A 26,736-nucleotide genomic window follows, 5' to 3' on the forward strand; every position below is an offset into this window, starting at 1 on the left:
TTGAACAGAAGGTACAGAGATTTCCCATCTACCTCCTGCCTATACATGCAAAGCCCCCATCCCCCATTATGAACATCCCTTACCAGAAGAAACATTTGTTACAATTGATGAATCTACATTGATATACCATAAACAAATAGTTCCCTTTTATGCATTAAATTCTGATAACCTACTGTGTACCTCATATTTAAATGGAACCTTGAAATTTTATGAAAACATTAGAGGGGTGGGTGCCTGGGTGGCTCAGTGCCTGACTCTTGATCTCAGCTCAGGTCTTCATTTCAGGGTTGTGCGTTCTAGGCCTACGTTGAGCTCCGTGCTGAGCATGGAGCCTACTTAACAACAACAACAGCAATTGAAAAACACAACAATAAAAAAACCTACATGTGATAAGTAAAAAAAATTTGATGCCCAATTGGATAAATAAAGTACTGAACATGTTTTCCTTTGGCTTTAGCATGAGATTTTCATACAACTTCTGAGACACCATCTAGGTTTATTCAGTTTAAATTTATCCAAAATAATCTCTTTGGACAATATAAGCCTATACTTTTGAGTTATTTCTGTTATTCATTAGGAGAGTTGTAGACTGATAGCTTCAATTGCCATCTTAGCAGGAAATCTCCATCAAATGTGCTAAATATTTATAATATTTTAAGGGAGTGTGAACACATTTTAAAATGTATGCAGAGCAACCAAGAGGTTGAAGAGTTTACAGACGAGATTATACATAATGATCAAAGGAACCGGGCACATTTCTTGTTGATAAAACTGATTCTGAAGAAGGCGTGTATTGAAATACCTGGAGGGCTGCCATTTAGTGAAGATTTAGACTTACTGTTTACAGCTCTAAAAGGCTGAGGGAACCAAAGATAGAGGGAATCCACAGGGAAACATATTTTAGTTTAAAAGAATGATATTTGTAAAATTGGGATGGTCCAAAAATTGGAAGAAATATTTTATAAGATTGTGATATATTTTCCTTTGTGGTATGAGAACATACTTGGCAAAACTTATTTATTTTATAACTGAAAGTTTGTATCTTTGACCACCTTCCTCCAGTTCCCCCTCCCCCAACCCTCCACCTCTAGTTACCACAAAACTGATCTTTTTTTTTTTTTTTTCTATGAGTTTGCGTGTTTTGGTTTTGTTTTGTTTTAGATTCCACATATAAGTGAGATCATACATTATTTGTCCTTCTCTGTCTGGTTTATTTCATTTAGTGTAATGCCTTTAAGGTCCATTCATGTTGTTGTAAATGGCAGGGTTTCCTTATTTTTTTTTTGGCTAAATAATACTCCATTGTATACCACATCTTCTTTATCAATTCATCCATCTATGGATGCTTAGGTTGTTTCAGTGCCTGGACTATTGTAAATAACACTGCTGTGAACAAAAGGGGAGCTGATATCTTTTTGAGTTAGTGTTTTTGTTTCCTTTGGATTTATTTCCAGAAGTAGAATTGCTGGATCATATGGCAGTTCTGTTTTTAATTTTTTGAATATCATCCATACTGTTCTCCATAAGTGCAACAGTGCCCAGGGTTCCCTTCTCTCCACATTCATACCAGCTTTTGTTAGTACTTGTCTTTTTGATGATGGTTATTCTAACAGGTGTGAGGTGATATCTCATTGTAGTAGTAATTTGCATTTCCCTAATGACCAGTGATATGGAGCATGTTTCTATGTACCTTTTGGCCATTTATATATCTTCTCTGGAAAAATATCTCTTTAAATACTTTGCCTATTTTTCAGTTGTATTACCTTTTTTTTTTTTGTTGGGTTGTATAAGTTCTTTGTATATTTTGGATATTAACTTTTGCAGGTTTGCAACTTTTTTCTCCATTTTGTGTGTTGTCTTTTCACTTTGTTGATGTTTCTATTGCTGTGTAGGAAGTTTTTAGTTCGATGAAGTCCCAGATGTTTATTTTGTTGATTATGACAGAACATTCACATTTAAAATAATTATTGATATATTTACATTACTATCTACCATGGTTGTAACTATTTTCTATTCATTGCCTTTGTACTTCATTTTTCCTCTTCTCACTATTTTCCTGCTTTTTAAATTGAGCATTTAATATCATTCCATTTCATTTTTTTATTTCTCATAGCATATAAATTAAACTTCTTTTTATAGAATTTTTAGTGGTGACCCTAGACTTTGAAATATACATTTTAAACTAATCTGAGTCAACTTTCAGATAATCCTTTACCACTTCTAGCTATTGTAGGTTTCTTATGAAAGAGTTTTCCCATTTCTTGTCTCCTACCCCTGGTGACATTGCTGTTCTTCATTTTATTGATCCATATGGTATAGTCATCCAATACACTGTTACCATTTTTACTTCAAACAAATAATTATGCTTTTGATCAGTTAAAAATAAAAAATATATTTTATATTACCATCATTTATTCTTCTCTAATGTTCTTAATTTCTTTATGTCATTTTAAGTTTCTATATCATTTTCATTCTCCCTGAAGAATCTTTTAAAGCATTTTTTGCAAGACCATTCTTCTGGTTATGAATTCCTTCAGTTTTTATTTGTAGGGAAAAGGATTTTTTTCTTCTTCTGTTTTGAAGGATAATTTTGCTGGATATAGAATTTTGGGTTGATGGTTTATTTATTTTCTTTGAAGTCTTTAAATATTTTGTTTTACTCTCTTCCTACTTCTATAGTTATGAGAATACCACTCTAATTCTTATCCTTTTTCCTCCATAGGTAGGGTATTTTTATCCCTTGGGCTTTTTTCAAGATTTTCTTTTTGTCTTTCTTAAGTTTGAATATGACATGCTTAGGTGTGGCTTTTTAGGTATGTGTACCACTAGGTATTCTTTAGGCTTCCTAGACTTTTCATTTGGTGTTTATCATTAATTTTGGAAAATTTTCAGCCACTATTACTTGTTGTGACCAATTTCCAATGACAATATTAGAGCCAACTCAAAATTGGACACTGACTGTGATCTTGGTCAGGGATTGCGATCCTGATAATCACACATGTGCACACACACACACCCAAGAGGATATGAAAATTTTACTAGTCATGTAATGAGGCTTTCTAGGAAAAGCAGGGAATCTTCCAAGCAAATGCTAAACTGCCCTTGAGAGTGTAGGCATAGGATTTTCCTTGGAGTAATTATGGTGGTTAGGAGCTAGGGCCAGGATGAGAGTTCCTGTGCATTGTTTGAACTGAACAGGTCCCAAAGGAGCATCTAGGTTTTTCCAGATATAGGAAAGAAGGTTCAGACAGAGGCATGAGGCTTAAAAGATGTCAGAAATCAAATATAAAAAATTGAGTTAAACCCTTCATTATATTACTTTCAATATTTTTTTGTTCCAATCTTTTTCTAGTATTCAACTCTATATATGTTCTGTCTTTTGAAATTATCTAATTTGGATGTCTGTTCTGTTATTTTCCCAATCCTTTCTTCTCTTTGTATTTTAGTTGGGAAATTTCTACTGACCTGTCTTCAAGCTACTGACCCTTCAGGCATGTCAAGTCTGCTGATGAGCCTATCACAAGAATTCATTTCTGTTAAAATGTTTTAAATTTCTAGTAATTACAAATTATTTGAATTTCCTTCTCTCTGCATGTATTAGTGAGGTTCTTTAATATTGTATTCTTTTTGATTAGAGCCCTTAACATATTAAATGTAGTCATTTTAAATTCTTTGATAATTCCAACATCTGCATCATTCTTTGAATCTATTTCTGATGATTGCTTTGTCTCTTAAGGCTGTATTTTCATTTATTTTTTTGTCATGTCTTACAATCTTTTTGTTTAAAGCCAGACATATTTAACTGGATGATAGAAACTGAGGTAAATAGACTTCTTGTGTGGGAATTTATGTTATCTGCTGGGAGTTAGACTGTTTGATGTTTGCTATAGTTACACTTGCTAGAGGTGTTAGATGTCCCTGGTATCTTTGTTTTCGTCTCCTCTTTCCACCTTGGGCTTCCCTTAGCATTCTTCATCATGTGATTGAAGTTCCTTCATCTCTAATCCACTCTAATCCAGGATCTCTGTTAGTGTGATGGGCGAACAGGAGCATTCTATAATCTTCTCATTATACCTTAGTGTTTTAGTATGCCCCATCTCAGGACTGTGCCTTTGACAAGTGTTTCTTTAGTGGCATAGCATCTTTCACTGACCCCCATACACCTTTCTCTCATTTCAGCATTTTACATCCATTTCTTTGAAGCCTCAGACTTTGTTAACTATGTTTTCTTTCTCTTTTTCCCTTAGGTAAGACAAAAAGACTAGAGAGGGCAAAGTGGAAGGATGCCCTTTTTTCACTTGGGAAAAAGCTCTAGCCAAGTCTTTTCTTTGGAGAGTGAGAATTTATGATGACGAAAGTTTTGGGCATTTCACAATCATCATTCTTATTTTGTCATCACCAGAGCCACAGAGTCTTTCTTAAATACTCACCTGTTGGGGTTCCTGGAGGCAAAACCAATGAAATTGTGAATCTTTCCTAAGCCTACATTTCCCAGGAGTTTTTCACTCTCAAGCTAGTTCACACTTGGCCCCCAGATATTCATCAAAATTGCCAGTTAAGTGTTCCACTAGTTCATGGCTCTAGTGGTTTCTATTTGAAGTGAGTCTATCTTGGCTGGCTCCCTGGATAAGGCTGCCTCTCCAGGTTCCAGGGTGACAGTTTGCCCTACAACTTCATTTCTTGATAAGCCCAAGAAAAATAATTAATTCTTAGTTTGTTTAGCTTTTCTGTTGTTGTTGTACAAACAAGAGTGATGACTCCCAAGCTCTGTACAAACTGGAGTTAAAACCTGCTTTCTTATTTTTAAACAATTGGGAAAAGTTTAAGGAAAGTTTTCAAAGTTTACATATTCATGAATAGTATAGAGATGTCTTCTTATCTCGGGATATTTGTGTCTGGTTTCTCATTTTTCCCTAATTCTCCTCACCACTTCCTTCTTATTCTTAAATCTCCTCTTAAAAGTTACGTTTTTAGTGATGCAAGGAGGATTTGAGATGCTTTGGGCATAGAGTGTAGTCAACTTGCATGTTTCAAAGCAAGCTCCCTTACTTACTAGTGGATAACTTTTAGCAAGTCATTTATCTAGTCTCTGTCTTAGCTCCCTCACTTGTGAAATGGAGATAAAAGTAGAATCCTATCACATTAATAAATTGATTAACATTAAGTTCTTAGGATAGTATGTGGCACATAGTTAAGTGCTCTACAGGTGTTATGTATAATATTTAAGTGGTCTACAATGAGGATAACTTACTGTATGTCTCTATCAGTTACTGTATTTCAGATCTTCACTTTGAATAATTGGTGAATAACATCTTGATTTTGTGAATTCCCTAACAATCCACAGAGCCATTATAATGACATCCAAAGCTACTTTTTATTCTGATCTTCAGAATCCTCTGAGAGAGATTGGGGAGACATTGCCTTTCTCATTTTAAAGGGACATCATTATCTTGCCAAAATCCCACTAGTAAGTAAACTGTGCTAGAGCTTGAAGCTAGGCTTCTGATTCTAAGTGTGGTGTTTGTTCCATATCATGTACTATGTCAATAGATTTTTTTAAGTTTATTTATTCATGAGAGACACACACGGAGAGGCAGAGACACAGGCAGAGAGAGAAGCAGGTTCCCTGCAGGGAGCCTGATGTGGGACTTGATCCCAGGACTCCAGGATCACACCCTGGGCCAAAGACAGGTGCTCAATCACTGAGCCACACAGGCATCCCCTATCTCAGTAGATTTTAATGAACTTTTAACCATATTCAAGTTGTAGTAAAATCAGTGTCCTGTTATCTTTGAGAGAAGATACTGAAAATGAGAATTTAAAATTCTTTTCCTTTTCATCTGCAAATATTATATGATCTGTGCAAAGCCATAGCTTAATAATATTTTTGCTTTTCTTATTGCAATGCATCTTAAAATGTCAATATTTGTAAAAATGAGGGTAATCATACAGAAAATGTAACTCAGAAAATGTAACTCTAACCAGTAGTTCTGTTCATAATACCAAAGAAAACCAGGGTGAATATTTTGAAGGAAACCGAGTTGCTGTATAGTCTCAATTCTCACTTCATTTTAAATTTGTAATGTTACATAGACTCACTGACGATTTTGTTATTACATTAGAATTAATGCATAGGTGTAGTTAATTATAATTGCTTCTTATTTTCCAGATCTAAGTTATTAACAATAGTTTATAATATTCTACATTTTATGTCTCCTTTTGTTACCAAATGCTTTGGTATGTATATTGTCTTCATTCTATAAGTTAGCATCCAGCTGCAGTACATTTTCAAGTTGATGAAGGAAGGAATTATTACATGGGATAAGGAACTTGTTAAATGACAGAAGGAGCTAGGAACCATTTATTTTACTTTATTTTTATAAACTTGTTTGTAAATCTTTGTAAGTCTATTTTTACAAGTTAAGCGGTTTTATATGTTTTAAGAGCAGTATACTGTGCTGTTTATTTTTTTTTAAATTTTTTTTTAAATTTTTTATTTATTTTATGATAGTCACAGAGAGAGAGAGAGAGAGGCAGAGACACAGGCAGAGGGAGAAGCAGGCTCCATGCACCGGGAGCCTGACGTGGGATTCGATCCCGGGTCTCCAGGATCGCGCCCTGGGCCAAAGGCAGGCGCTAAACCACTGCGCCACCCAGGGATCCCTACTGTGCTGTTTAAATTATTAATTGACTCTGGATAGGTCATTGATCTAGTGACTAGGCATTCTTAAATCCACTTTAATATGTTTGTTTGGCTTTTCCTAAAAACAAGGCTGGGAAAGAGGAATTCAGAGTTCTAATGGAGAAAATGCTCATTTGTGCCACCAGCACTTCTAAAGAATACATTTGTTTTCTGGCTATATGTAATACATATATTTTATTTTACTGTACATAAATAGGAAGTTTCCATAGTTTTGTAAACAGATAAACTATTGTTCAGGCTTCCTGAACACAGTCCATGTTATTGGCCAAGCTTTATTATTATTATTATTATTATTATTATTATTATTATTTGCACTGACAAACGTGCCCATATATTTTCATTTGCAGCACAGGTTTGTTTTGTTTTGTTTTGTTTTTTAACAGAAAACAACAAAAACAAAGTCTCCCAATAAAATCTAGTGATTTTTTTTTCAATGAATTGTTGAGAATAGTTATTCTCTAAAGAATGGCTGCATTCTCATACTTCATGAAACAGCAGATTTCAGAATGAGTTCCCAAGGTTGTAGGAAATGCCTCAGGGATATTTCAGAGAGCTGGCTGAGAATTGGAGAGGGCAGGTAACATTTAGTGGAGTTATTAATTTTCTGCTCCCACCTCAACCTGCATAGAGGTTGTTTGTAATATTTTATTTTATCATTAGGGAAACAAGAATTCTTCTGCTAAAATAACACACATTTGAAAGCCCCTATTCTTTAAAGGTGATATTTTGTACAACAATATTTTTAAAGGATTGATGTTGGAGTATACTGTGTCAGGAAACAGCATTAAAAATAAGTGTGATGACTTAACTATAGATTTTCAGAACTTTCAATATGGATCAAAATTTTGAGGACAATGATAAGGCTGAGAATTCACAGAAGGAACAGATTAATTCATATAGTTTATGTATGTGAGAATATAATGACCCTGGAATTTCTGTTCTGCGAAGCAGTCTGCGAACATCCAGTTGGTCATTGTTTTTAAAAATTGTTGTTCAAGAGGGACATGCCTAGACCAGCCAATTACCCGTAAATGTCCCCTCAATACTGAAGACTATTTACTTCCAAATACTCTGAAAAAAATACCATGTTTTCATCTTCTCCCTAAAACTTGGGGAGATCATTGAATTACAATAAGGTAATGAAATTCTAAAAAGTAATTTTAGTTCAGTATTTGTACAGTCATACAAGAAATGTTACTTGCCAGCAGATGAATTGTATTGCAGAAGTACAGCTAGGACATCTATAAAAATCCAATGTAGACTTTTTTTTTTTTTTGCTTTCCCTTTTGCCCCCAAAATCCTTTTGTCATTTTTCAACCTTTAACCTTAAACTTCATTTGACTGTGAGGCCTGCCAAATTTTCATCAAGACAGCAGCATATAGATACAAAGGGAAGCATAAATTATTATCATTAATAATCCATCCTGTTCTTCCCCCACCTCATTTAAACTAATGGACCATATGTTGCCATTTTCTTTTAACTGTATCCAAGAAAATTTCAGAACAGAAGAGGAGAAGAGTTGTAAAATATATGACCACAACCTCACATTTATTTTCCAATTAAGACAAGAAAAGTAATGATAACTGTGATACTTTTTTATCTGTCTCCATGGAAATATTTCTTGATGAAAAATAGAGTAATCAAATTTAGTTATTTAAGGTTTCAAAGGAGAAAAATATTTTTGAAAATGTTTCAAGGATTTTTAAAATTTTTAAATGTTTCAAGGATGTTATAATGGATAAAGATCAACAAAATTTTAGTGTATTATTATTCTTCATAGCATACATTTTTTTCTTTGACTACTCAGGTTAATTGGCCATGTTTTCATTTGTTGGTGAAAATCTTAACATTTTTATATCCAGTCAAAGGTATATATACCATTAGATGAAAGGAAATGCTGTTCAAACTAGGGAAAATAAGAGCAAAACAGTCAGAGTAGTTGGATGTAAATTATTTTCAGGATGCAAGAAGTAGTAGAAAAAACTGAGATGGAGCTTACATAAAGTAGAATGGAACTTGACATAGGAATTTTGAATATTATAAATCAGATATGACTGGAGGATTAGGGGAAAACCAAGCAATCTATTGAGAAAGAATTTAGCAAAGATAATATGGAAGATGTTTGAGGCATAAAAATTAGGTTCAGAAAACTACACAAAGGTAAGCAGAAAAAATGTGGTTCTCAGTATGGTGTAATAGTGACCCAGGCTATCCATGATTTCAAGTCTCAGTCCTGGGCTGGGAGCTCATCCTAACAGTTCTTTCTCAAAAGATGTTAGGAGCACCGTTGGTGTTACTGTCATTGGAAAGAGGAAATCCCTAGACTTCAGCAATGCTATAAGATGATGCTGAGGCCTAGTCATCAGATTTCTCACCCTTAGGCTTTGAAGGGTTATTATATGAGCTGGAATATCTGCAGTGATTAGGGGTGAGGCTAAAGAAAAGATATTTTCAATTGTTGTTATGATCAGGGGCAAGTCAGGGTAGAAAGCATTTACATATTTTTCCTCATTGTTTTTCTAATAAATAATATATGGAGAAATTATGATAAACTCTAAAATTGTAAAAATTGTGTACTTAACTCATGCTTGATGACTCATTCAATTTGACTTCATAGTTTAAAAATTATCCAGTCCACATCAGTTATACACCAGGTACCATGCTAGGCCTTAGCTATAGAGAAATGAAAAAGTGAGGTACCTGTTCTCCAAAGCTTTTGTTTTTGTTTGATAGGATTTTCTTTCTTGAGACTTTTCTTTTACTTTGATCTCTAAAAATGTTGGACAGGACAAAAGAAAAATGAAAGGACAGGAGGACAGAAGGAAAGAAGGATAAAGTATAGTTTCAATAATCTGCCATCTGGTCTCCCTTTCTCTTCTTGCTTCTCTTTTGATATTCTCCATAGGGTAAGATCTTTTTGGATTAGATTGCCCCCAAAAACATGCAGATGACTTATCATATAGCTTAAAGAATAAAAGCCTAGCTCCTAACTTTGAACACTCTATCTCATGAGTGTACATTGTAAACTTCAAATATACTGGTGTCTTTCTTCCCCTTTACACTTCTTGCCTAGCACCTTTGCACTAGCTCTTGCTTTGACGTGAGAAACTCCTTGCCTGGATCTTGTCATGGCCACTTCCTCCTTCAGATCTGTCATCTCTCCAGAGTATTCTTATGACTTTCAAATATAAAGTGGCCCCTCAGTCATTTCCCAGAGTACTACTGCCTTATATTATTGCCTTTGTGTGAAGTCTTACTACTAGCAGTCAGTTGCTCTACTTACTTAATTATGTTTTACTCATTCAAATGTAAGTTCATATGTTTGTTTTACATGTTTAACTACTAAATTGCCATATCCTAGAAATAAATTCTTATCTAAGATTTTCATCAAAACTTCTCATGAAAATCTCCAAATAAAGAGAACAAGCTCAGTTAAGAAATGCCAGAGAAAAACAATAATAACAATAATAAAATCCAGTAGCACTCCTGAAAAGGTTACCCAGATATACATTCAAAGTCTCTGGAAAACAGATTTAAAAATAAAAAACTTTTTAAAAAAGAGTATAATGTGACCTCTACATTAAATACTGAATCCATTAAGGGTAAAAAAAAAAAAAAAAAGGTAAATTTATTGGTTCATTTAAGTGAAAATTCCAATGATAAGACAAAATTTCAGATAGAGTTGAATCTATGTACCCTAAAGTTATTTTGAAAATTCAGTCACCTTATAGTTATGTCCCCAGTCTGCTTCTGTTATATTAGCTTGATTCTCAGACAGGCTTTCTCCTTATAGTTGTCTACCATTACCTCAAAGCTTCTCATCCTATAAGGCAGTATTCTTAGCATAAAAAGTTTTTTTTCCCTAAAAATTCTAGAATTAGCTATTATTGAACTACCTTGGGCCATGTGCTCATTCTTGACTTAAGTACTATGGAATACTTTGACCAAAGCCTTAGAGCCACATGAATAGGTAAGACTATCTGAAACAATATGCAATGAAAGTAGGAGAGGTTGTTCTTCAAACAGAGCAGGAGATTGTCACTTGAGGGAAAAGATAGATTATAAGCTGGTGAAAACCAAAAAATATTCATGGCAAAATCAAAAAATGTTTTTGAATATGCTTATAACACAAAAACAATACAGATTATAATATCAACTCTACAAATAGAATGCAAGAAGTGGAGAGGAAAGACAAAACCAGCACACTTTATTTCAAAGAAAATCCAATTTTTGTCATTAATGTTAATCAGATTGATATGAATTTAGAAATTATTTGAAAAATTTTAAGTCCTTGACAAATGCATTTATAAAATTAATGGCTATTTTCTGAACTAATGGTACATGATCTACATGGTATATTATATACTACTAATTCTTAGCTGGCTGATGTTGATTTGATGAGACAGTACTTTTGTTTTATGTTGCTGTAATATTAATATTGGCATGAACACAATATATCACCAAGCAATATAAATAAGGAAGAATTTTTAATAGTGAGATGGGGTATACAAATTCTGTGATGTCTTTTTGTAATGGAATCTGATGCAGGTCATACTCAATATGAACACTTCAACCTCTGAAACACCATCTACTTCCCCAGAGCACAGCTCAGAAAGAAATAACAGAGTACCTAGAGGTGGGAAGATCTATTACAACTTTCCCATTTCTGGAAAATAGCTGAGGTCTGGGTTTGAGAAAGAGCTCAACATGGAAGAAGGGCAGGGATGGAACTCCATTAAAAAAATAATAATAATAAAATAAGTAAATAAACAAGCAAATAAGTTTACCAGAAAACTTTGTACTTATAATAAACAAAATAATTGTGGGCAAATATGTTTATTTATTTATTTATTTATTTATTTATTTATTTATTTATTTTTTGCATCAGCATTAAAGACCCTCTCACACACAAGATTTTCTTCAAGTATTAGATGACCTGCTAATGGCATGGTTTGAACTGTATCCTCAAAGTGTGTATCCTCAAAGTGTATATGTTGAAGTCCTAATCCCTGGTACTTCAGGATACAACCTTATTTGAAAAAAAAAAAGGTCCCTTAAACAAAACAAAACAAAACAAAAAACAAAAAGACTCCTTAAAGAGTGGTAATCAAGTGCAGGTGAGGTCAGTAGGGTAAGTCCTAGTCCAATTTGACTGGTAACCTCTTAAGAGGAAGAACTCTGTCAGAAAGATGCCCATAGAAGAGTATGTGGAAAGACACAGAAAGAAGACAGTGTCTACAAGCCAGAGAGAGGCCTGGAACAGATCCTTTCCTCACAGCTCTCAGAAGGAATAAACCCTGGGAACATCTTGCCTGCAGGCTTCTCACCTCTAGAACTGTGAGATAATTAGTTTCTTTTGTGTAAGCCACCCAGTCTGTGGTACTTTGTCTTGGGAGCCTTAATAAATTAAAATAGTCTGTAAATAGAGTAGAAAATGGAATAGCATAGGAATGCCTGGATGGCTCAAGGCTTGATCCTGGAGTCCCCGGATTGAGTCCCACACCTGGCTCCCCAAGGGGAGCCTGCTTCTCCCTCTGCCTATGTCTCTGCCATTCTCTCTCTCTCTCTCTCTCTTTCTCTGTGTGTGTGTCTCTCATAAATAAATAAGTAAATCTTAAAAAAAAAAAAAAAAGGAATAGCATAGACAAGAGAGAACAAATAAAGACAATGAAAGAAGATAGTCTAGGTCAGAAGAGAAAGATTTCCCACAGCCACACCCATTTTTTTTTTTTTTCTTAAAAACAAATTAGAAGTTGATACTGGATCCACATTATGTGTCCTTGTGTACAATCTGCAGTTTGTTGTGTTTGGTAGTGGTCTAGAAAATCACACATAATTCACATTATGGAGGCTGAGTATTCAAAATAATCCATTTTATGATCTTTATAAATTAGTTAAATGAGTATCTTTAATATGGGTGAGTTGAAAATACATGTTCCTTGAGAAATAGGCCCTTGGTATTCTATTCTATTTGGGAGATACAAAGACAAATGCAGTCCGTGATATGATTTTAGTGTTCCTACTAACATACATATATATGTAATTTAGGGATAGTCTGCTCATTTAGGGGTATTTATACCTGGATTGGTACCACTCTTTAAGGAACAGTGCATCGAAAGAGCTCACTTCTTACCAGTTGTACTCCACTTATATAATTCCACTTTATGTCCTCTTTGAATAACAGGCTAAGACTTTATCATGCAAAAAAGACAAATGTAAATTCACAGTTTTGCTTTGAGTCACAGCCTCTGCAACTTACAACATTTAATGTAAAAATGTATATAAAACAGAGATTCTAATTTATCAGTTCGAGTTTACTCGGTAATTGCCAGTTCTTAATCACAGCCTAACAGTGTAATCTAGTCAACAGTGTTTGAGTTTTACAAAGGGAGAATATCATTTGAGTATTATTATTCTTTCATGTATATGCTGTTTTTTAGTGTAAGGTAAGCAAACTCTTCCTAAAGGAAAAGTGAGGGATCTTCTGAAACATATATTAACATTTTCTGTGTTTCTCATTAATTATACAGATTTGGGTTTGGGTTTTAACATGGCATGCTGTCTCAGATAAATATAAAAATCTCCACATCATTTATCTTATGTTGTTGTTGCATTCTTTTGGTAAAAATTAGTGATTTTAGCCTTTGATTCTCAGGAGCTCACTATCTCATCAAAAAAATCCATTGTGCCAAATTAATTTTCATGTAATTTATTAAAGTTAGTGCCTCATCAACCTGAAAAACTGTCAGTACATATGGTTATTCTTTATTTTACTGGGGGATAAATTCAAACCATCTTCTATATTTAGAAATTCTGAAAGAGGCAGCAAGCTGTATTTATTTTACTTTCATCAGTTTATGAATTTGCAAATAGGTAAGAAACATGTGATTATTTGAAAAAGTTCTTAACTGTGCTATATATATCATGAAAAGCCAGGATAAAATGTGTAAAACATTAACGGAGTTTTTAGGATTATCTGTTAATGAGGCCTCGTTAAGGAGTCTTCTTTTCTAAGATGTTTACATTTGTAAGTCATTATTTTTTAATTAAACGAAATCAGGCACATCTGTGTCCAGTATGTGAACAAAAAATCCCTATTTGTTACCTCAGCCATTTTACTGCTGATACTAAGTGAAAAATGTACACAGCACAATTTCTTCCCCCTGAAACAAAATACCAATTAAATAATCTGGAAAGTGTTACTGATGAGCTGGAGTCTGGCTTCTATACTTAGATTTGAAATAAAGCATGCTTTGCCCTTTCACAATGTTTTAATTTTGAAAACTGTCAGAGAGTGTTTAACAGGAACAAAAACCACTGTGTGAATGCTTAATTCTTTATCAAATTCAACCCACCTGCACCTATATTATTAGCATTTTTCTGTCACCGTTTTGTTGGTTCATTACACTTTGAAAGAGAATTGTAGAATCTTCAACTTAGGGGAGTAGACTGCCCTGTAGGTCAGGTTTAGTTGAGAAAGGTTTTTCAGAACAGAAAAATAAGTGCAGAAATATACATGAATTTTACCATATAACATAGAGCAAGAATATAACCCACATTAATAGGTTGAAGTCTCCACTCATTTTTGTCTTTTGTACTTTCAATTTTTCTTTTTCTGGTTCTGTTTCTACTTAAGGTGCATGTATGAGACATCAGGAAAAATAGTTGAAAGATTTATGAAATTTTTAATTGTTAATTGTATTACACTATTTTATATTCAATTATATTATTTTTAATAATATTAAATAGCTTGAAAGATTATGCAAAGAGTTTTGTTGATTGTTTTTCTCTACAATTCATTGATTTTTCACTGACTGAAATATTAGGTGATACTTGGCAACATTTATAAATAGTTCTTTTCAATCAGCTTCTTTTTTTTCTAAAAAAAGAATTTCTTCCACATGTTATTCTTAATTTGGCTCTCATGGAATCATAGGATTACTTGAGTTTTTAAAATATCTTCATTCTTTATTCTCTCTTGTTTTTCCATGCTAAGAAAGAAGTTTTTAATTTATTTTTTCAGTTTTTTAACTTTTATTTTAATCCCAGTTAGTTAACATACAGTGTTTTATCAGTTTCAGGTATACAATTTAGTGATTCAGCACTTCCATACAACACACAGTGCTCATCATAACAAGTGCCCTCCTTAATCCCCATCACCTGTTTCATCATTCCCCTCACCCTCTTCCCTCTGGTAACCTTCAATGTGTTCTCTATAGTTAAGACTCTGTTTCTTGATTTCTCTCTCTTATTTTTACCCTTTGCTTGTTTGTCTTTATTTTCATTCTACAGAATTAAAAGCCAGAAATTATGCACTTTTGATTATTTATTTTTTTCTTTTTCAGTACATAATTTTAAAAAACTGACATAAATATTTTGTTACATTAATTTGCAAAATTTACATATGACAGATGCTGAATTCTGCATCTCCTGATTCCTTAACGATTGTTTATTGGACCAAAATCATAAAGCCAGACAAAATTGTTCTAGAGCATTTCTATTGCTTAGTGTGTACATAGTCATATTTTAAAGAATACTTGATCTTGTCATAATGAAGTCTACATACATCTTGAAATAGAGTCGAAAGCAAAAGTTGTAAGGTCAGATTGCCTGGGTTCAAGTGCAGACACTAAAAATTACTAGCTCTGGGAACATGGGTAAAATTCCTAACCTTTATAACCCTCAGTTTTCTTACATAGAATATGGGGGAAAATAATAGTGTCAAACTCATAGTTCATTGTGAGGAGCAATTACGATCTATGCAAAATGACCAACAAGGTACCTAACAATTTGTGAATGCCCAATAAAGGTTGAGTATTTTTATATTTAAAATACTTCAATGCTTTCCTTAAGTTATGATTAAATTCATTCCATCTTTACCAAGTGATTTAAAAGACATCATTTATGGGGTTTCACTAATTTAGTAGTACTAAATATTTGTTACCTCCTACTGCCATTACTGCATGCATTATTTTACCTAATAGAAGCAAAACATAGAAATGCTTTTCCATTCATAAGGTGGATACACTGGAACTTTTTTTTTTTTTTTTTTTTTTTTTTTTTAACTTCTGGGTAGCTTAGGAGCTTCTCAATACATTTTGGAAATTTAATTGGGTGCATAGCCATACTGCCATTGAAAATATCAAATTAACCTTCAATACAAATGAGAATTTTGTAAGAAAAATTCCATTATAGAATATTTATTTAGTACAACAGCAGTCTTTGTTAAAGGTCAGAGTAAAATGAATTGCCTTTTTTTCCCAAGTTAAACATATGAAAATTTAGAGCTATAATTTCACTTTTCATTCACATTTCCTTTCTTGATGGTTTCATTATATGCATTCTCATGTTAAATGAATAAGTGTATTCAATTAGCAAGTACATTTTCAGCATTATTTTTGTCACAGTGATTCTGGATGTTCCACATTTGAGGATATAAATTAAGTAATAAAGAAAACTTTAAAAAGTTTAAATTCAGGGATCCCTGGGTGGCTCAGCGGTTTGGCGCCTGCCTTTGGCCCAGGGTGCGATCCTGGAGTTCTGGGATCGAGTCCCGCATCAGGCTCCCAGCATGGAGCTTGCTTGTGTCTCTGCCTCTCTCTCTCTCATTCTCTCTCTCTCTCCTCTGTGTGTCTATCATGAATAAATAAATCTTTAAAGAAAATTAAATTCAAGCAATCATTTCATTTTGCAAGGTATATTTTACAAATTTTCTTCTATCATATTTCAGAAAAGAATGAGTTATAAATTCTGAACAATTTTATGCCATCTTTAAAAGCTTATTTTTTTAAAAGATTTTATTTTAAAGACAGGGGCGGTGGGGGGGTGGGTTAGAGACACAGGCAGAGGGAGAAGCAGGCTCTGTGCAGGGAGCCTGATGTGGGACTGGATCCTGGGTCTCCAGGATGGGCCCCTGGGCTGACAGCTGCACTAAACTGCTGAGCCACCAGGGCTGCCCTAAAAGAAATTTTAAACGTTAAAGAAATTAAGTAGAGCATAGGGATATGAAGGATTCACAATATGACTATACTTTGTTATCTGGAAGTTAAACATTCTTTGAAAATAATTACATTTCTAGAACTATTTTTGCCGGGGGGAAAGTTGTATATTTTGGCATATTTCTTTGAAATTTATAGGAAAGTCCCTTTCAAGGTGCTTGTGTACTTCAACTATCTCTCATTGCTGGCCCAGGTCAGTAATGACTTCAGTCTTATTGTCTGCCTCCACTCTATTTAATACTTCAATTTCTAACTAAACTTGAATGAGTGAGAGTTAAGCAAAATTGAAGGCAATCAACTTTAATTGAGACAGATGGGTAATTTTATTTTGATAAAAATTATAATTCCTAATGTAGATATATCCTTTATTACATTTCAAACATGTGTTATGCTGCCTCAAAAATACATATGTAAAATTGTTAGAAATCAAAAGGAAACTAACATAAAACAATTGCTGAAAATTTTTGCATATGTTGATCACCTGACAATGTTCAACACATCAAATATATAAGAACGTGGAGAAAATTTGAATGTTATACTTAAGGTTTAATTCATGAATTAATAATGTTGATCTTCTGTTCATCTCTCTTTCTGTGTAAGACCAAACTTTCTGGTACTAGCAATGGCAAAGAGAATAATTTTGGCAATATTTTATCTGGTTTTTATTTGGTTTGCTCAACTCCAGGCCAACTTAGGTGGATCATCAGAATAGTGAACTTTTGTCATTTTGAGCTTATAGTTTCTTCTCAGTAATGATGTCAATAAATATAGTAGATAAGAATATGTAGGTACATTTCTACCTGTAAAGATTTTGCCAAGTTATAAAAGCTTTCTCTCTCTCCTCTCTCTCTTGATATACAGATATATAGGTATGTCATCCATGGTGGCCTAGCACGTGGAATTCGCAAAGCTGCCAAAGCCTAAGACAAGTACCAAGCCCATCTGTGTGTGCTTGCCTCCAACTGTGATGAGCTTGTGTAAGTCAAGTTGGTGGAGGCCCTTTGTGCTAAACACCAAATCCATGTAATCAAGGTTGATGACAAGTATCAAGGGGAATGGGTAGGCCTCTGTAAAATGGACAGAGAGGGAAAACCCCATAAAATGTTTGGTTGCACAGTGTGGTGGTTAAGAACAATGGCAAAGAGTCTCAGGCACAGGATGTCATTGAGGAATACTTCAAATGCAAAAAATGAACAAATAAAAAGCTTGGTTTTTGTTCCTCAAAAAAAAGTAACATGTATACAATGTTACATATGTTCATATGTTATACATAAACATGTTATATATAATATAAAATCTTTAAAATATATATTTATAATATATGACATATATAAAACATCTCAATTCATTTCTAACATCCTATATCTCATTTTTTAAAACAAGAATAAAAGAACAATTCTTCTATCAAACAATCCATCTTAATCCAAAAGCCTATATCCTACTGAAAGTCAAAGTATAGCATTGGAAGGACTTCCTTGAAGAGACAGGCATGCTTGCTATCACCATAACAACTTAGCAGCGGACTACAGGTTACATAACATGCTGTCACGCATTTTATTCTTCAGCACATCATATAATCTGTTCTGACATAAGTCAAAAGAGCCATTTTTTTTTTATTTAAATTCAGTTAGCCAACATATAGTACATACTTATGTTCAGATGTAATGTTCAATAATTTATCAGTTGTGTATAACACCCAGTGCTCAAGGTAAAATATAATGCAGAAAACGCACAAATCCAGGTGTCCAGAATGCTAAATTTTCTTAGAGTATACTTGCGATGTCAGCACTCTGTTCCAGAAAGAAAATATTACCAATTCCTCAGAAGTCTCCCTGGTTTTCCCGTCTAGGCACTACTCAGCCCAAAGTTTATACACTGTCTTGACTTTTAACTCTATATATTGTTTTGCTAAAAGCAGCTATTGATTAACTACATTTACTTATTAGATAAGGAGACTTAGGGTTTGTCGTAAAGCCATTGCTTCGTCAATTAAAGGCAGTAAATTCTGCAAGCAAGAACTAGGTTATAAAAGTTGGAAGCAATATTAAATAAGCTAAATATTCTTGTCATAGAACTGAAAGTACGGTTACTATTCTTCACAGGCCTCCCTTCTGAAAATAGGACCTCAGACCTGGGAATCTGGCCTCTGTGCCTTGCTGGAAATTTTATCGTCAACCTATTTTGACATTGGCCGTTGGGAGTCTGAAATAAGGAACTCGGATGCTTAGTTCCAGATAGAGAAGATAGTCTTAAGGGGAACTGTGGGATCTGAATCTCAGCAGCAATTGTTGAAATCCTTTTTTGTCTGGCTTTAGCCTTTGTAAATACAATATTCACCTTCACTTTCTCCCAAGGAACATGAATAGGCCTGTATAGGAATTGGTAAATGAGCCATGGAGAATGAGGATGGAATCAAATTGAGTGAAATAATTTCAGCTGCTGGGAACTCTTAATAGGCATGTAAACAAGAAGGGGTTTGTTGTGTGTGAACGCTCTCACGGAGGTGCATGAACCCTTATCTCTTCATGCTGGCTGCATTTGGAGCGGTTCGTGTTTAATTTGAAACAGTCTCCTGATGGTTCAGTTCAATTTGAAACTGTGCTCAGCCCATTATTTTATTATTTTTAGCTTAGAACAAAAGAAAACATTTGGAAATAACAGTCATTTCAAGTGGTGGGTTGCATGGGACACTTCATATCATTTTCCAAAGTATGTCTGCAGTATTTGGATATGTAGCTAAAGGGTTAGGGGAATTGAATGTGATGCATTTTATTTGCTTGTCAGAAGTAAAAAAAAAAAAAAAAAATAGTAGAGAAATCATGCCTAAAAATAATGCATGTAGCTGTTTTGTTAACAGGTCTGTATCTTCCCTTTCTTTTCGCCATCCCTAATCCAGTATAATGGCATTGTCAGTATATCCTTGCTTTGTGTTTGTTTGAAAAAAAAAACCTTTGATCTTCGCCTCAAAGTCTCCCTTCCTAGCGTTATTTTTCATTCCTCGCTATCATTTTCTAGACCTTTCAGTGCTTGTACCAAAGGACTATTTCCCATTTTGAGAACCTGTGATGCTTAGGGTGCGACTGTTTTATATATGGTTAACAGAAATGCATTTTAATTAGACCAACTATTGTATGAGTAACAGCTTTAGAATAAATAAAAGACACGAAAGTCTGTGTGTCTATGATTAAAATGTTTGCAAATACATATTAACAAGTTTGTATCAGTCAACATATGTATTGAAACAAATTTTCTGAAAAAAATCCTTTTTTTCTACAATTAACTAAACATACAAGGAATTGTAAGAGAGTACTAATTTTAATACCCTGTCAACTAGAAGTTATATATTCCTTCAGAATAAATCAATATGCTATATTTAGTGATCTTTAAACATAATGGAATTTACCCCCAATTTTTGGTGTTCTAAACTCAGACTTACTTAACTGATGCAGACATTTGACAGAATTAAGTTTAATGATCTCTTCAGTTTTCATTATCTCCACTCTGCCTGGGACTTTGCTAAATTTTTACTAAGAAAGAAATAGGGAAAGAAAAACCTAATCAAATAGCTTTAGTGAAACATAAGCAAGAAATGCTATATGTCAATAAATTAATATAAACCGATAATAATGTAACTGAAGTGATCCTATACTGGATTATTAATTTTGATTTTGAACATCATCCAATCAGGATTCATAACCAACAAGAGGATTGAAGGAGAAGTAGCCTGGGAGCCACCAGGGATTCTAACTTCGAGTGAAAGCATGGCTTTGGGTCTGTTTTTTGTGTGTTAATTTTGTTCTTCAATAGATGTCAAACAGTCACAATGAATCATTGTCACAACACTTCAGGAAGAAATATAAAAGGCAACTTTTTATCTATAGCTTCTAGGTGGGAAAAAAAATGCCTCAGTGAAATTTAGTAATATATTTCTGGCCAGAAAAAGGAGCAAAACCAACATCTTTAAGCTTCCCATGTTCTGTTTTCCTTTTAAAAAAACATTCTTCCCTCTGCCACCCCCAGACTAATTATGATAGAAACATGAATCACAAAGCCTATACTGTTCATATAATTAATTGGTGATCTAGTGAAGATGTTAAAATGGGACAGTCTTTCCAAAAAAAGAAAATGAAAAATCTATTAGTACAAATAACATTAGGAACTGGTGGAGACTTTTCCCTATTAGCTCCTATTCTAGAAGAGGAATGGGCCAACTAACAGTCCTAAGGCCAAATCTGGTCTGATGCCTGTTTTTGTAAATAAAGTTTTGTTGGAACACAGCCACCCGTATTCATTTATGTATTTACTAGGGCTGTTTTCATGCTTCCACTGTAGCAGAGTTAAGGAGTTGCAATAAAGACCATATGGCCTACAAAGCTTAAAATATTTATTATACTATCTGGTGCAGTAGAGAAAAAGTTTCCAGACTTCTGTTTTAGAAAATAAATCTCACATCACATCTCTGATTACATGAATCATGCTTAATCACTGTGACCGATTAGTTCTATTTTTACGTCTTTATTCAGTACTTAAATCCATGTAAACCGTTAATAATAATAGGAATAATATCTATCTAGATTTATTCATCACCTAATGTGCGGGATAATGTACTAAAATGGGCATTGTTTTAAGCGTTAAGTTTGGGGTAATTTGCTCCACAGCAATACAAAGCTAATTGAGTTGGCATTCCTATTTTGTTGATAAAGCACCTGAGGCACCAAGAGACTAATGTTCCCACTGTCACAAGCTAGCAAGCAATAGATTCTGTGCTCTACTTTCGACTAGATCTGCCTTACTCCAAACTGTTGGAAGCTTTTTGGTGTCTCTTGGAAAAATCTTTTCCAAGTTTATTTCCTGCCCCATATCATGGATCTATATTTCTAAGAGGCTGTTCTTAGTCTCACCCGCTGGACAGGTTTATTAAATCAAGTAAAATGGAAAGGGAAATGTTGGAATGTATTTCAACTTCTTTTCATCTGCAGGATGGATCAAAATATCATTAAATTTTATGCTAGAAGAAACAACCATTGTTTTTAAAATACTGCATGTGGTCTGCCTTATTATAAGATCATTTCATTGGAGCAGGTGGTTGGGCAACTCATCATTTTAAAGTGAGATATATTACCGCTTCTCAGCCTTTTGGCTAAGATCAAGTGGACTGTTCTTATCAGTTTAATAAAGTGAGACATGTTATGCACAAAGCAAGCCTATCTTATCACTTAAGACCTAAGAAAGCAGAGAAATGTAAACCTGTGTTATTATAAATTTTCAAATATAGGGACAAAATAGAAGAATTGGAAATCCAAAATATGACCACATAATAATCAGGAACAGTTTACAATGATGCTATTTTTTTTCTCTATGGAATTTATTAATATTAACAATAAAATAAAGGTAAAATGCATTATAAAGTACAATCAATTCCTGGTGCGAATTTTCATTGCATTAGGAACAGTGTAATATTTACATTTACTCTAGAGGTAATGGAGCCACTCAACAATTAATGGAGGAAAAGTTATATATTTAAGATGTGACATGTCATGTCTGTCTAATTAGACTGCTTTGTTATTCACCAAAGAAGTGTGTAAGGAAGTTGGAGATTTTATCCTGGCAATATCTGGTTACTGTAGGCTAATCAAAAGTTGATAGAACATTCTGGAGTCCTCTTCCTCAGTGCCCTACACCTGCGTTTACAGAGAACCACAAGACTGTTCTTTCTATGGTATATCAGAAGCATCACTTGGATGCTGTTCATCTATTTTGTGAAAGGAACTTTACTCAAAATTTCCTAAGCCTGGAAATTTGTAAACCAACTAATCATAGTGCATGTTCAATATTTAAGGTTAATTCAAAATCTACAATAAATCATTAAGAGTTTATAATTAGAGCCAAATGGTGACAATACATCAAAAACCTAAAATAAAACTTCCCATCAACACTAGTTCTTTAAAGAATTATTATGTTTCCTCTGTGTGTGTCTGTGTGTGTGTGTGTATATATACACACACACACACATATATATGACAGTGTGATTGGCTTTGGAGTTTTTATTCAACAACATTTTACTGAAATGAGCACAAGAGTGCAGATTAAAAAGAAAGACTCAGCCCAGATGTTTTGGGTTGTTTTTTTGATCTAATTAATAAGAAATTATATTTTTATTATAATAAAATTCAGACCCAGATTATGGGAAAGTATAAGGTATTAGAAACTTAATGAATTTTGAAAGAACAACATTACAAAATATTTCATAAATTTTAACTATTTTTTAGGATACAATTAACACCTTCATTTTGACAGCTTTGAAAAACTAGTATTCAATATTTAGAGAAAATAATCATGAATGTCATAAAACAATATTTTTATGTATTGTGTAAGAGGTTCTTTATATAAAATAAATAGTATAGAGATGTTTTAAAGATAATTTACTGCCAGCCACCTGTGTGGCTCAGTTGATTAAGTGCCAGACTTGATTTCAGCTCAGGTCATGACCTCCAGGGTTGTGAGATCAAGCCCGCATTGCTCCACATTGGGTGTGGAGCCTGCTTAAGACTCCCTCTTCTCTCTGTGCCTCTCCCTTTTCCCCTCCGCATACCCTCCCATGCCTGCTTGCCATAGGCTCTCCCTCTCTCTAACAAAAAAGATAATTTTACTCCCTATTAATCATAATTATTGAATCAGTAGCTACAAAAAGTATTATGGAGTCAAGATTAGAGACTATAAGCCTATATGGAGAAACTTTAAGAGTTATTTATACCAAGACTTTGTTTTTTATAAGGAATTTTATTTTAGTTACTAAAAGTAAATAAAGATTATGTGAATAAGCTGAAAATGATTAATCATTGTTTCTGAAGTCAGGAAGTTCCTAAATCAAAATATGTGATCTCTCTACAAGATACTGGATGTCTAGTTTATCTTTCCAGAATATTACTGAACACTATCCTAAAATGAATCAAAGTGCATACAGCAGAACTTCACCTGACAGAAATTATAAGCTTCCCTTAATTTGTTTTTAGTTATTATTTTTATTGTTGTACATTTTGCAAAAACTTGGAAGTATCACTGTAGTGTTCATCTAATGTTCTTTATTTCACTAGAGAGATAAAAAGTGAAAAGAATATGGGATTAGAAAATAAACATGTCCAAATTCAATCCTGTTTTCACTTCATACATGAGTGAATTGCATAATCTCTACTTGGTTACTCGTATTCAAAATGGTATTAATTGGGGGTACTGGGCTGGCTCAGTCCACAGAGCACACAACTCTTGATCTCAGGGTTGTGAGTCTGAGCCCCATGTTGGGCATAGAGATTACTGAAAGAAATAACACCTTTTACAAAACAGGATTAATTGTACCTAGTCTTCAGCACTGTTGGAAGGATTAGGGATGGTGCCAGGACAGGGTGGAGTGCACAGAACTAAAAGCACTTCCACATATGTATGCTATGATTTGCATTCTTGCAAAAGTGACATCATCACTCTTAATGATGAACTTCATCATTTTCTCACAGACTGAGAGATGTTTTCTAGGTTGTAGCCTTTCTGTTTTTCTTAGATAAAAGTCCACCTTAGCTGTAATTTCTTTAGTCAAAAAATATCACTAGCTGGGTATAGATTGGAACATCAGTAATCATATGTTGAATTTGCTCAAAATGCTGCTACTCATTATTCTGATCATTCAGGTATTTTGAAACCTGTAGGCATTAATAAAATTATTAAATCCTCCATGGGGGGCACTGGGTGGCTCACTCAGTTGAGCCTCCAACTCTCAGTTTTGGCTCAGCTCATGATCTCAGTCAGGGTCATGGGATCAGCTCTGAGGCAGGCTGTGTGCTTAGTAGGGAGTCTGCTTGGGTTCTCTCTCTCCCTCTCTCTAAAATAAATAAGTAGATTTTTAAAAAGAATTATTAAATCCTCCATGAAAACATTAGGTGGCCTTGTAATTAAACATAACTTTTGGAGGTTTTAAGACTAGGGGATATTAAAACATTGAAATTTAAATTACTTCTTTTATATTTGACTCTGTCTTGCCTTATAACAAAAACAACAAAGAAATGTAAGGTGTAGGATAAGAGGAACAGAGAGTAACACAATAATCTGGAAGAAAATTAATGCCATAAAATAATAAATGAAATAGAATGTCAAATTTAACTAGGCATACAACAGTGAGAAGTCAAAACCCTGCCCTCATGGAGCTAATACTCTGATACATGTAATAAATCTTGCTTGGAATTCCTAAATTTATTTTTAAATGGAGGAATCAAATTAGGGATTTAGAATTGATGACCATGAACTTTGCTATTTTCTCAGTGGAACAATTTCATTACCCAAGACACCTTATAAAAATAGGGGAGGGGGTGGAATTCTCATATAAGACAACCATCTCTTTAAGCAGCAAAGAAAAACTTAAGATATTTAAAAGCAAACAGCAAACTATAACAAGATCTCTTTTATTATGGTGATTAAATTTTCAAGGTTCCCTACCAGGAACGTGGCATTTTTATTCAGATTTTAGTCTCCTTTAAAACTCCTTTGTTTCATTGAAACTTCTAAATCTCTCCCTAATATCTCAGCACACACACACACACACACACACACACCCTTATATAATACATCCATATAAATATACATAAATATTATATATTCTTGTTATATTTATATATTTTTAAAGATTTTACTTATTCATTCACGAGAAACACAGAGAGAGAGAGAGGCAGAGACACAGACAGAGGGAGAAACAGGCTCCATTCAGGGAGCCTGATGCGGGACCTAATCTCAGGTCCCCAGGATCACGACCTGAGCCAAAGGCAGACATACAACTGCTAAGCCACCCAGACATCCCTATTCATATGTTATATTTTAAATTACTTGTATATTCTTAGAAACTTTCAGATATACTCTACTTATTATTGGATTCATATAATTAGTGAAGAGGCTAAATAACACTAGATCTCCCATCAGCCTTTAGGCTTTCTCTACAATCCCCCTCAGCCCAGCCCATTACACTGCTATTTATCATACTTTTTTAATATTTGTTTTTCTAATTCTTCAATCTTTTTGGTATGTTCCATAATTAAACAATGCAAATTCGTTTAGCTAAAAAGAAATAAATGAATCCTTATTTTGAGTTATAAACTTTCATTTTACTGATCTAAATTCATCCAGTCACTAGAGTAAGCTCTCAGAATACCCAAAAATCGGTTTTAAGTTACTCAGCTATTTTTCTTCAATTAAGGCAGCTCTCTGAAAGGATGTGCTAGTACAATTTAAAATTTATTGAGCAAGTTAATTGTATGAGGATTAAGAAGAGGAAATGTTAGAATCTCGGGTGTGTTTTTCTGAAGACTTGATCCTGTTTCCAAAATAGTAATTCGAATCTATTTTTACATCTTCTTTTCTTACTGTCATAAGTTATATACGTCCATTACAATAATAAAAGAATACCAAAAAAAAGCTTAAAGCTGCACATACCTAAATAAAAAATAAAAGTCATCCTACAACTAAGATCTAGAGATAAGTACTTTTGACCTTGTTATATACAGATTTCTAGTGTTTTGAATTATTATAAAACATATCTTTTAAAAATTGTATTATATTTTTAAAAATATATTATTTTAAAATGTACAATGAGGGGCACCCAGGTGGCTCAGCCAGCTAAGCGTCTGCCTTTAGCTCAGGTCAGGATCCCAGGGTTCAGGCTTCCTGCTCAGCGGGGAGTCGGCTTCTCTTTCCTCTGCCCCTCTGAACCCTGCTTGTGCTTCTCTATCATGCTCTTTCTCTCTCAAGTAAATAAATGAAATCTTAAAAAAAAAATTAAAATGTACAATGAATGTAATTTCCTTTAATGTAGTTGGTAATGGTTGCATGGTGTTCCACTATATGGATGTTTAGTAATGAATTCGCCTTCATTTTGGAACATTTGGGTTGTTTACAAGTTTTTGGCACTATAAACAATCCTGGAGAGAACATGACTGTAGCTGCGTCTTTCTACAAACCCTAATTATTTACTTAGGATAAATTCTAAGGAATGTAATTAC

At 33.8% G+C, this 26,736-nt stretch overlaps 1 long non-coding RNA gene and 1 pseudogene across 14 annotated transcripts in view; both read left to right on the forward strand.

Annotated features, from left to right (window-relative positions):
* LOC144291523 (uncharacterized) overlaps nucleotides 1-26,736 on the forward strand; it is a 777,143-nt gene that overhangs the window by 223,734 nt on the left and 526,673 nt on the right. For 11 of the 14 annotated variants that reach the window (XR_013358835.1, XR_013358836.1, XR_013358837.1 and 8 more), the window contains one exon: nucleotides 17,564-17,679. The exons of 2 other annotated variants lie outside the window; for them this stretch is intronic. This is a non-coding gene — a long non-coding RNA (uncharacterized LOC144291523). Of the gene's footprint in view, nucleotides 1-17,563; nucleotides 17,680-18,804; nucleotides 22,039-26,736 lie in introns of those variants that run through there. One more of the 14 variants, XR_013358840.1, reaches the window with a different exon arrangement.
* On the forward strand, nucleotides 21,823-21,920 carry LOC144292011 (U2 spliceosomal RNA; annotated as a pseudogene).

This window comes from Canis aureus, chromosome 20 (assembly GCF_053574225.1).
Source record: "Canis aureus isolate CA01 chromosome 20, VMU_Caureus_v.1.0, whole genome shotgun sequence".
Lineage (NCBI taxonomy): Eukaryota > Metazoa > Chordata > Mammalia > Carnivora > Canidae > Canis > Canis aureus.